The sequence below is a fragment of the Pinus tabuliformis genome, chromosome 5_2 (assembly GCF_031772625.1).
Source record: "Pinus tabuliformis cultivar Carrire ecotype Pingquan chromosome 5_2, CPIR1, whole genome shotgun sequence".
NCBI classification, from domain to species: domain Eukaryota; kingdom Viridiplantae; phylum Streptophyta; class Pinopsida; order Pinales; family Pinaceae; genus Pinus; species Pinus tabuliformis.
This window is the reverse complement of record NC_142306.1, coordinates 154526201-154535986: the sequence shown is the minus strand read 5'-3', so window position 1 is coordinate 154535986 and position 9786 is coordinate 154526201.

Sequence of the window (9786 nt, the reverse complement as noted above, 5' to 3'; positions counted from 1 at the left end):
CAACAACAAAAGAGTCTTTTCAAAAATGCTCTCAACAAGACTGAAACTTTGTGATTGAAGAATAGGCAACAAACACTTTTGCTAGTTGACACCACCCAATGGATGAAAACTCAACAAAAATAAATGTGTTTAAAGATGCTCTTAACAACCAAAAGTAGCAATGAAATCTTTGGCAACAAAGACCAAAAAGATCAGAAAGACAAATTGCAAGAAAGTATCAATCAACAACTTTCATGAAACAAAGAAGTGGATGGTCACAAAAAGTGGTTTTGTCAAGCAAACAAAAAGTCACCAAAAGCAAGATTTAACACAAAGATTGAGATCAATCTTCCTGCCCTGATGAATCATAGTAGCCAAGATTCCAAGCAAGAAATCTTGTGTGCTTAAGCAAAAAACGATGACGCTTGCAACAACAAAAACAATACCAATACTTCTTACAATCAGAGAGAATTTGGAACAAGATGCTTGCTGTAAAACTAACAAATGATACTGGAAAGTGACTGTTTCAGACTGAATCAAACCATCAGATAGACCTTCAGAGATAAAAAGATTTAAAAATTTTGAAAATTGCAAGATATACGCGACTGTACTTATGTACAGATTGCATGTATACGCGATGTGCCTAAGGAAACCTGCGTATACGCGGGTTTACTTAAGGAAACATATGTATATACGCTTTTGTAACTAAGAAAAACAATGTATATAAAATATTTCAAGAAAAAAATAAAAATAAAAAACAAACTGAAGAAATTGGCAAAACTTAGAATTCAAGAATAGACCACACAGCAACAACAAGCAAACAGGCAGCTGAGCCCTGATTGGCTTGAAAACACCCAAACTAGGAACAACAAGAGTGTTGTCCCTAGTGGAGTCGCCAATTCTGTTAAGGGAAATGTTCCCCTAGGACTTTTGGGTTGAAACCCTAGCAGACTGAAAGTTGTTTATACAGAGAAACACACATTCACACAGCCATTATGCTATTATAAGCAAATTCTATGATAAGGGGGAATACCTTAGGTCCTACATTTGAGAAGGTCCTTTAGAGTCCAAACCTTCTTCAAGTTCCTTTTGCTCCTTTGTCCTGCAAAACAACCAATTCCAAAGAAAACAACAATATATGGACAAAACCTTACAAATAAACCATCTTCATGTTATAAAGAAAGGTAGTTAGTTATGAAATATAAACAACCATTCACATATGAATTCTAACATGAATATCATAAACATGAAGAAGATTTATATCGGGAACCAAGACATGTGTTTCTTTTATTATAGACAAATAAAGTACAGAACAGGAATAATTTCACGTGAGTCACCTTTCGCAGGCTCCAAGAAAAGCTTCCTTTCGGATTCGTCCAACCTCAAGCCTTTAACAAACTCCTTCCATGACTTACTCGATGATGTCACAAGTAGTGGATGAACATCAACACACAAGGAAACAAAGGTTTCCTGTACAAATGGGGGAAGTGCAGGAGGCACAAGGATCTTCAGACCTGGTCAGGGGAAAAATCTCAGCATAATAACCTTTCTCTCTCTTCTCTCCTCCCTTAGGCCTTCCCATTGAGGTCTTTTTATACCTCTCCCAAAGTAGTTTTTTAGTTGGGAGTTGGTTGGGAACAGTTGGGCCATGGGCACTAACAGGTGATCAGCAGGTAAAACCCGCGATCTCCGCCCGAAATTAAGGAGTTTTATATTTTTTTAAGTGTTTTAATACATATACATGGGTTGGGTATAGCCTACCCACGTATACACGCGTTTAACTCAGGGCAATGTCGTGTATAAGGGAAAAAAACTGTTTTTTAAATTTTTGGACCAGGTCTGGAAGGAGGGGTTGCCCTAGGCCATGAGTGCAGCATCACAAACCATAAGAGTGAGATTTGGAGCTATAACAACCAATGTCAAATATTTGAAGGCAAGAGAAGGAATTTACCTTTACCATTGAAACCCATTTCAGTTGAAACTCCTTTTCAGCAGTGGGGCCTGGATTTCATTGGTGAAATCCATCCAATCTCCTCAGGTCAACATAGATGGATCTTAACAGCCACTGATTACTTTACCAAGTGGATTGAGGCTATCCCAACCAAGCAAGCCACAGACACTATCATTATCCAATTTTTAGAAGGTAACATTCTGTCTAGGTTTGGATGCCCCCATAAGATTATCATTGACAATGTTGTTGCCTTTAAGTCAAAGAAAATGGTTTATTTTTGTAACAAATACCACATAAGATTAAGAAACTCAACTGCCTATTACCCACAAGGAAATGGGCTAGTTGAGTCCTCCAATAAGATTTTATTCAACATCATCAAAAATATACTGCATGAGAATAAAAAATCTTGGTATAAAAAGTTGATTAATGCCCTGTGGGCTGACCAAATTAACACCAAAATGTCTATTGGTATGTCTCCATTCCAGCTAGTATATGGAGTTTATGTTGTGGTTCTTGTTTCTTTAGGAGTTCTTGTGTTAAAATTGTTACAAGAATCACAGGTGGAAACTAATGATTTACAAAGAAGGATTAACCAGACCATACATTTACAACTATCTAGGGAGGAGGCCTATAACAAAACTCAATTTGTTCAAGACAACATCAAAAAGATATATGACAGAAGAAAAAAGGTAGATGACTTCTAGTGAGGTGACTTGGTATTAAATTGGGATTCAAGGGATGAAGACAAAGGCAAGCATGGTAAGTTCGACAGTTTATGGAAAGGGCCATACAAAATTGAAGCATTTAGAGGCAATAATGCATTTTTCTTGAAGGACTTGACTGAAGAAGCACTGCCTGGTGGACCTGTGAATGGAAGACTTCTTAAACACTACTTTCCTCAAAATTAAATTAGTTCCATTTATAATAATTGTACATATCATTTTACTATTCTACTGCAAGAGGGAGGGTAGTTTACATTAGAAATTGAATCCTAGAGAGAAGGTTGTAAGTTTTTAATAATTTGTTTCCCATATTTATGATTTACAACAGGTGGATCAGTTTCAGTTCCAGAATAAAGACAACATGCCCAAGGGATCAAGGCTAGTGATCTACAACATTCTTGGCACCTCACAATGAGGGTTCCATCTCCATTGGAGCCATAGTTAGGGTCCTATATTTTATTGGATAAGCTGGCTTTTTGCTGTTGATTTTTGTATATGAGATGTTGCAAATAATATTTCATTCAGAAAGTTATTTCCAAAAAGAAAAAAAGAAAGAAAAGAAAAAATGAAGAAAAAATAAAAAGAAAGGGGATATGTGTGTGTGTGTGTGTGTGTGAAAAGAATAAAAAATCAAAAAATAGAAAAAAATAGAAAAAGGGATGAAAAAACCCTAGAAAGAATAAGTGAGCAAATCTAAATGCCACTCAAAAAATGAAAAATGCATCAGTAATACTTTAGAAATTTTTAATAAATGTGTTGCTAGTCAAAATTCTACATAGAAGTAAATTAATTGTTTTAATCACAATGTTTAAACTGATTAAGGTAGATTAAGTAAAATTAGTTTAGGATTAGTGAATAATCATCTACACAGTGTAATCGTGGTTCAGTTAGATAAGGTAGAATAAAATTAATAGGTCTGCACATTTAAATGTGCCTTTGTAGGTTAATTAAGATTTAATATTAAGTTCAATTGCTAAAGATTAATTGCAATTCTAATTGTAAATAGAGTTGGATGCAACGTGTTTTGTCGCCACATGATAAAGTGAAAGTATGTTCGAGCGGCCCCAATCCACCTCACCTAGATCAATGGTGGGGGATTGTAAAAGGTGGTAATCCCTTGCAATGTGGCATCTTTTGGGCATTTTTCACACACCCCCCCCATGCCTAAAACCACTAACCACCCCTCCCCCCCCCCCTAGAAACCACCATCCCGCATTCCCGCTCACACTAACCATTGAATCCATCTGCTCCCATGCCACTTGCCACTGCTAGGTGGACCTCCCGCCACCACATTACCATCCTACATCACTTCCTATTCCCCCCACTCCTTGTTTGCCACCTCACACCTACAGATCCCACGTCACTTCTGCCAAAGTAACCTCCTGCCATTACTTTTCTCCCAATATGATGTTTCTATCTGTCGCTCCCGCCACCACATCAGCATACATTAAGTTAATTAATTCCTATCCACTCCTGCCACACTAGATCCACTCCATTGTAATGCTAAATTAGCAATGGTAATATTTTTTTTTTTTTTTTTTTTTTAATATATAATCCACCATTAACCTATTACATCGCCTCCTTTCTTCGTTTCATAATAATAGGTAATCGGGAATTGCAGTGCATAGACAACCAAATAGAATCTACCGCAGCGCCCAGCTAGTGATCCGCGACATCTCCGTGACTAGTCAGCATAACCAGCCACTTGCAACCAAATACCTATCCTTCAATTTGTATCCAGATACCAGTTTTCACCATTTTTCTCGGGTAATTATAAAATTCCTGTTCTTTCCTCTTCTATCATGGAACCTAAAGAAAAATCGAATACCTCTGAGGACAATCCTATGCTGCCCCATACCATAGACTTAGATCACCAACCACTCATAGACTAGGACTACAAGATTTCTGAAACTAGTTGAGAATTCGTCCTGCCATAGTTCATTTTCCCTTAGACATACCACTTCCCCGAATTCATCTCCTAGTGCCAATTCAGATATATCCCAATTCAGAGGGAAATTGTGGCCCAAAACAGTGATATCCTCTTTACCATCACTGCAAAATCTATCTCCCAAATGCTTCAATCACCAAATTTTGACTCTTTGCAACCACTTTTAGTAGATTCCATCATGGAATTTGACAAAAATATAACCTTCCCACAAAAAGCCAACATATTTGAGATTTTTCTCCTTGAAGATGCCCAATTACCCAAGAAGAATCCCCTATACTCATCCTATATGTTCCTTGAGATGACCAAGCAAGTGATTTCCATTATTTCATTTATACTTGGCTATCAATCCGATCAGTGGGTTGATGAGGCCATTATTGGTTTCTTATTAGTTTTTGCAACTGGTGAGAAACATCATATTTTCAATTATAATGAGTTCATTGTAGAATCAATTCATGACTAGTTCCTCAAGTTTTCTACTAAAGGGACTTTTAAGTATGATTCAATTTTGGTTTATTTGTTTCTTTATCATCGAGAAGATATTTTTTGATTTCCTTTGCAAAAATTAGATGAGAAGGGTAATCCATAGTCAGTAATCCTTTGGAAATCCTTGGTGAGGAAAAAATCCACTGAGTACACCTTCTCTGATTATGTTGATCAATTTTTGCACACAGTATCATGTTTATTAAACCATAATATATAGCTTAGGATAGGACCAGAGATGCAGAGAATTCTTCATCTCGGTGAGCAGACTAAGACATGAGATTGGTACTTTTACCAAAATTATACCGAGATCAGAGTTTATGGGTGTGAATTGCCACCATACAGACTGCCAAATTTTTTTCCTATGAGGATCTTCTCATTGGGATATATAAGGTAGATGATTCATATGGATGACCTTCACTTTGTTGTAGCAAAAAGGAAGTCACAATTTAAAATCAAGGCACAGGTTGGACAATTCATTTGTAACACTAGAGCAACAGGTAAGGAGGCAGATTTTCTTCTTAAGTATATGAACTTAAAATTGAGTTTCACCTGGTCATATGACCCTTTTGGAATCATTTCTAAGTTGAGGATGGAGTAAAAAACCACTCCCTACACTCACACTCCTAGACTAAAGATAGAGAAGCTCATGAATCAAAGTGAGAGGGAGGATAATACACTATAGAAGTAGAAGAACAGGTGATATCCACGACTTCCTCACAAACTCCAGTACCTCAAGAAAAAAGACACAGCAGACCAAGGGAGGAGGATTCCCCTTTAGTGATAGAGATTGGATTCAAAGAGTTTCTTATATACAAAAATAAGCACAAGACTAGTTCTCAACAAATTTTTCAGCAGGAGGATGAGGGGCAGGCCACTATAGTCTTGACAGGCCATCATGCTTCTACAAGAGGAGAAAATATCTTCATAGGATCTCCAACTTACTCATCTTCCCAAGATCCCCTAGATATAGCTCAAACATCATAATTGGTTCAGGACCAAGATGAACCAAATATATTTGCAAAATATAGAGAAATTAAGAAGAAGAATGAGCTGCGCAAGGCCTCCACATACACCCAATTCTAGAAGAAAACAACCTCTTCACAACACATGCTGCTTTCGGCCTTTGATACAGAAAAGGGGAAAATGTAAATTGACTTCCTTCAAGCACAAGTTCCATTTCCAAAGACACCAACTGATTACAAGAAGTCCATTTTCTCATTTGATTCTCAGTAGATACACTCCATTGACTAAAGAGACTTGCATAAAAATACTAGTGAAATGTTGTACTCTACCTTGACTATCGTTGCCATGACAACTTCTGAGTTGCATGGTTCACTCAGTAACATACAGTCACAATAGAAGCTTGAAAATATTTCATCTTTGGCTAAGGAAACTAGGATCAAATCATTGGAGGACTTGGTAATTAAACTGGGGTATGACCCCAAAGATGTAAAAGCAGCAGGAGAAATTGTGAGGAGGAAAAATGCAGACATAACAGCATTGAGGAAACAACTCAAACTTCCCTCCACTGAGGATCCCAAATCTAAGGAAGTTGGGGAGCTTGAGAAAGAAAAAGAAAACATGTTCAAGATAATAATTGAACAAAGAAGCCAGATTAAGGATATGGAAGTGGAGATGGAAAGATCGCTCAAGGAAAAGGAGCAGTCATCACAGCTAGCCATAGTTACCCTAACATCAGTTCCTATTTCAGTTGTAGCCACAATAGGAGCATCTACATTGACAAAAACAAAAGCCCATACAACATATTCCTCAAATGAATTAGTTAAAGCCATGGAAGACCTGTCCATCAGAGGGTAGGAAATTGAAAATTTAAAAGCCCAAGTTAAAATTTACAGGATTAGAAGTTAAAGATAGACAATTCATACATAGAAAAACTTCTGAAAACTCACAGGTTAGCCCAAAGGATTGAGCAGCTAGAGAATGAGTATGTGATGTCTCAAACACTAACATGGGCTAAAGAATGCATATGGATTGAGATAAATGAGGCCATCACAGAAATATGGCCTTCAATTGAGATAATATTTGAACAGGAGGACTTGGTGCAGAGATCAAAAGAGTTGATAGAAGGAGTTAGAAGCAGCTTGAGATAGAGGCTAGGGGAAGTTGGCACCTTAATTAAAATTTTGAATTCTAAAACCAAATATGAGTTAGAAGATTTTGAGATTATAGATAAAACAGAGACTGTCTTAGAAGTCAGGAGAGTCCTTACTAAAAGGAGCCTGCTAGTACAGTTGGAAAACAAATGCCAGCATTTGGATACCAGCATCCAGAAGTTTCATAAGAAATTCAATGCATTACATTTGAAGGGACTGTCGAGATTGAAGGGAATTGGAGACAACCTAGTACCCCTACCAGATTATCAGCAGAAACTGTACTCAATAGCTTGGGACAAATCAAAGTTTTCAACTATCAAATTCTCAATTATAGGAAAATATTTCATGGAGCCTTTGGAATTCGATCTGCATATTAGAGTTGAAATCAAGCATCTATTTCTGGTCAAACCAACTTTCCAGAAATACACCAAGGTAGATGAAACTTACAGAAAATTGGTTAAAATGCCAATTCGAGATGAAGATAGGTGGGACCAACTATGTCAAATTTTGGAGTAAAAATTGTTTTACCTTCAGCAACTAAGAAACAATTTTTCAGGCCCAGTCACCAACAACCAACCTCAAAGATAGTGCCAAATCATCACAATTTTTCAGTTATCTATTTTTTTGTTCTATTTTCATAAGCAGTTTAGGATATTTTGTAAAATTCTTGAGGTTTTCACTCAAGATATTTTTTTGGATAATTTTGTATAAGTAATTCGCAAATCGAAGTACAAATGTTGGGACTTGTAGAAAGAAAGGACTGCCATTTGATTTAAAGTTGTTCACCAAGCTAAAGTGATAATTTTTAATTAATACAGACAGTGTTCCAGGATTCATGTGTCAGGATCCATTGGTGATGTGTTTTCTACTTGTAATTCTATAATATCTTTGTTCTTTTTCATATGCGTTTCTTTCCTCTATTGTTTAAAAGAAAATTATGGGTTGAACTTGTTTAATTACACTTTTTCCTGGCTTTAAACAATATATATTTTTTCCAACTGAAATCAAATATAGAATTCTTAATTGCTCCATGTTTAATTGATTCTAAAACTTTTTCCTCCCTATCATTCCATCAAGCTCTTAAGATCCAATGACTTGCCAACCTTGCCCTGTTATTTTTGATATGATATTTATGCACTTGATCACTCTAAGAATATGACTCCACTTTCCAATGGCCTTACCTTGCAGCCTCAACCAAACAATTGAAAAAACCAAACTTTGGACCTTACATCTAGCCTAAAATCCCACCACAAAAAAGCTAAATCTGATAGAGAGATCCCTCTCTGAGTTTAGAAGGGCTATATTCTAAACTTAAAAGTGGTTATGTGGTTTCCTCTAGGTTTCTTTTACAACCTTAAGAAATTACAGAGTGCTAACAAGCTCAAAATTTTGATCATATCACATTTACCAAGGGATCAAAATCATACAGTTGATCACATAGCTAATCAAATCCTATACTGGCATACATCACATATATATAACCATCAAGATGCATAAACCATAAGCATAATATCAATCTCAAACAAATTCAAAAATACATCAAAAGTATAGATGCATAAGACACATCATAATAGCCACCAAAATATATCATCTTGTATATACATATAAAAAATATATGAGTACAAAAAATGGTTGTACATCCACTGGCTCATGGCCAAGAAAAATATGTCCCAAAAAATAGGGGAGCATCCTCATAATGGGTGCTTATCCTAGTACATACATCCTATAACATTAATCTAGGGTCGAGGCCCTCCCCCACTCTCCTAAGGACCAATCTCTGCATCAGGTGGTAAAATCATACTGGCAGTGGCCACTGCCATCACAATGCACCAAAGATTTGGTATGTGTGACTAATCACGTGCCATCGTCGTCTCCACTACCATCTCCCCTAATCCCACCCAACCATCCTCGGGCATGCCCCTCATCATAGCCTTAGCCTGGACCCAAGCATCCTCATAGCCTTGAAGTCGTGCCACCACAACTGCTAGCTGAACCTATTCTCCATTAGGACACTCTCAATGTCTCTCTTCCTCCCTAGAAATAGATGAGCTCGTCCCCTCACCAGAAGGACCACCAATATTGAGTCGTCGGTGTTGTGTCGACCTCTCAAGCTCCTCCTCTCAGACATCACACCATCGTTGTGGTACAATCAGATCATCATCCACCCTCATGCATCGTGGATCATTGCCTACCAAAGAGGCAAATGGTTTTCCACATGGCCCCACATCTGCAACAACAAAGACTTGATATCGACGTCATATAAACAAAAACACATCATAAAACATACATTTCAAAAAACAAAATAGAATAAATAAAGCATGTTGCATACCTTTTGGCCCCCAACCATCATCGGGGGAAAGCCACAGATCTCGATCACCCGTAAAGTCCACTCCATGATATGGGATTTCCAAAATCATTTTAGGGTTAGACAAAAACCAACCCTCCACCTTGGTGTTCCAATAACACCCCATTGCACCTCCTCTAGCCTGTGGAATCACGGGTGCCCATCTTCTCATCCTAAGTTCCCTAGCTAGACCTAGGGGCACTACTATAAAAGGTTGTAGCATCACAATCCTCTCATACAAAATG